Below are 2,879 nucleotides of genomic sequence, written 5' to 3'. Positions count from 1 at the left end.
CCTAGTCATGTTTGATTTGACTAGCTAGCAGTTTTGTTAGCAAATTTTGAGTTCTCCTTGACGTTCACTAGATAGGCCTTAGACTCAGCATTTCATAGTGTCTAAATTTAGATAACAGCATATGCGTGGCTACATGGCAGTGTAATGTATAACATTGTATAGGTGGGATCAACCTAACCAGCAATAACTGATAACGTAGATGTCAGGGCTTTATGTAAACAGCCTGCTTAATGACATCTTTATCCAGCACTTAAAAACACCTGTAACACGTGTCCCTCAAAAGACAGTATTATCATATATTTTAATGTGGTGTTTTATTATTTTTTATTATTGTTATTAATATTATTATTACTATTACTGTTAATGAAAAATTATGGTTTCAAGACTCATGGTCTGATAGATCACTCTAGATCCAATCACTTGTTAGGTGATTTGTTATACTTCACATTTTTTAGAGGATCAGGATTTCCGCCCCTCCAGGATGCAGTTCCAACAGCTCCAGAATAAAAGTCCTTTAAGTCCCTGTGATGCAGTGAGATGTAGAAATGACAAACACAGTTTTAATATCAGGCCTGTCAATGCATCCATCCTCTGCATGCTAGAGTTACCAGGAACAAGCAACATCCAAACTCATAATCTTGGGTCAGTAAGACACATGTGCAAACAAATGCATGCACACACACACACACACACACACACACACACACACACACACACACACACACACACGTAGAGCCAATGGCAGTGCACATGTTTTGTCTTAATCTTGCTCGTGGCTGCAACAGTGATACTATTTTGTCTCTATCACAGATAATTTACAGCAGAAGATAAAATCTCATTCATCCAGCAGTCACTTTCAAGGTGTATTAGAGCGCTGACCCTCATCAGGGTTCCCCCACTGTGACACACACACACACACACACACACTTCCTTTCACTAACCTGTCTCACAAAGGACAACATACACACACAGAGTAAGAGTGGAGAGAAGAAGAGTTTCAAGGTTTTTATTTTTTTATTTTTTTTAAACATCCATAACATAAAGAGCTTTTCACCCTGTTATCAGTATTAAAATGTAATAAAAGTGTTGTGTTCTCACGTGTGCCTGCTCTGAACCAAGCTGAGTTATGGAAAAAAGAACCTTGGACCCAGTTCTGTGTCTCTCAGCTGGTGAGAATTAAAGTCAAATTGTTGTTTACAAGATGGGAGAGAGAGACTCCCATGTTTCTGAAAAAAAAACAACAACTCTGTTTCAGTGTTATCTTTGAGTCCATGAAATTTGTTTGTGTGTGTGTGTGTGTGTGTGCGCGTGCTCACGCTCACGCACGCGTGTACATGCCTTTGTGTGTACTTAAGTTTATGGCAATGAAAAAAATGGAATTTGGTTTAAGTGTGCTGTTTTCCAGTGTTGTATTGAATGGAAATACTCGTCTTAATTTTCTAAAGTCTGTTCAGGGCATGTGTAATTTACATTAGACCCATTTATGCCAAGTACACAACCAAGAGAGAAGGATCACTTATTCTAAACTGAGAGCAGTTTAAGATAACCGCTTCCTAGCTGTTATGTATATCCTAAAGGTTCTGTCCCATTCTGTCTTATTTCTGTTGCCTCACAGCCCTAGGTTTGATAAACCGAGCTTGTGGTGAGACGGACTGAAGAGACATTTACTCTGTTACACGTCTCAAACGCTTAAAGATTGTACTCTCAGTTCATGACCTGGACAATTACCAGCAAACACAACTGCAATCAGGTTTCATGCACATGCGTTTACCTGTTCTGTTGGTGCATAGCGCATTTCCAGAAGCTTTTGAGTCGATTCACTGATGCTGTTGGGAAGAGGGTGTATCATGTCTGATGCTGTTGGGAAGAGGGTGTATCATGTCTGATGCTGTTTGTAAGAGGGTGTATCATGTCTGATGCTTTTGGGAAGAGGGTGTATCATATCTGATGCTTTTGGGAAGAGGGTGTATCATGTCTGAGTCAGTGAGGAAAGTTTGGAGTCACACCCCCACCCCCCACCCTCCCTGTTTTTAATTCATGAGGGGTACAATAATTCTTCAGGTCTTCCATGAACTTTACAGTGAAAAAGCAGGAGGACGATCTCAATTTCAAGTGTTTGAAGAAACCTGTCACCAAGATCGAATTATTTTTCAGCCTTAAACCTCTTTGATGTGTATTTTTGTACTGTATTTTTGTTCATTGTAATTATTCCCCTGGACAATATTTGCTTTCAAAAGACACTGACAGACAAAAAGCAACTTTTATGTTCATACTTTAGAACATCTTTAAATTATTAAGGACTTTAAAAACAAAAACTGGTGACAATAGTCTGATTTTTCTTCAATTGATAAGTTATACTAAGGTTTTTGTTTCTTTAGAGACTGGATGTTTATCCAATGACCAAATGTGTAATATCTCATTTACTCTCTAATTGTCTATTGTTATTTTCCTCCAGGAACTGTGTTTGCTTCTACGGAACATTGAATAAACATTTGAAGATGTGATGATAGCTGATTTTGAACACTAACCAGTCCATCAAAGCTCAAAGCTGTGGATGGAGCTTCACTCCCCATGGCAGAGCGATGCTCAAACTGGTGCACAAATGCGTCTCGTGCTTGTCCTCGTTTTACTATTTAGGGCAGCAGCTTGGTGAGATTGTGATGGACATGGTGGCTGAATTGTGATGATGATAACTGCTTATGTGTGTTAAAGTCCTGATAGACAGGGAGTTCTGTGTGCTATACAGCCCTATCCCTCTGTACACAGATGCCTCCTCCCGCTCCTCCACCCTCTCCTCCACCCTCTCCTCCACCCGCTCCTCCACCCTCTCCTCCACCCCCTTCTCCGCTTGCTGTCCTTCAGCCCTCTCTGTCTACTTA

Source organism: Brachyhypopomus gauderio, chromosome 3 (assembly GCF_052324685.1).
Source record: "Brachyhypopomus gauderio isolate BG-103 chromosome 3, BGAUD_0.2, whole genome shotgun sequence".
In the NCBI taxonomy this organism is placed as follows: domain Eukaryota; kingdom Metazoa; phylum Chordata; class Actinopteri; order Gymnotiformes; family Hypopomidae; genus Brachyhypopomus; species Brachyhypopomus gauderio.
Note: the sequence above shows the minus strand (reverse complement) of the source record.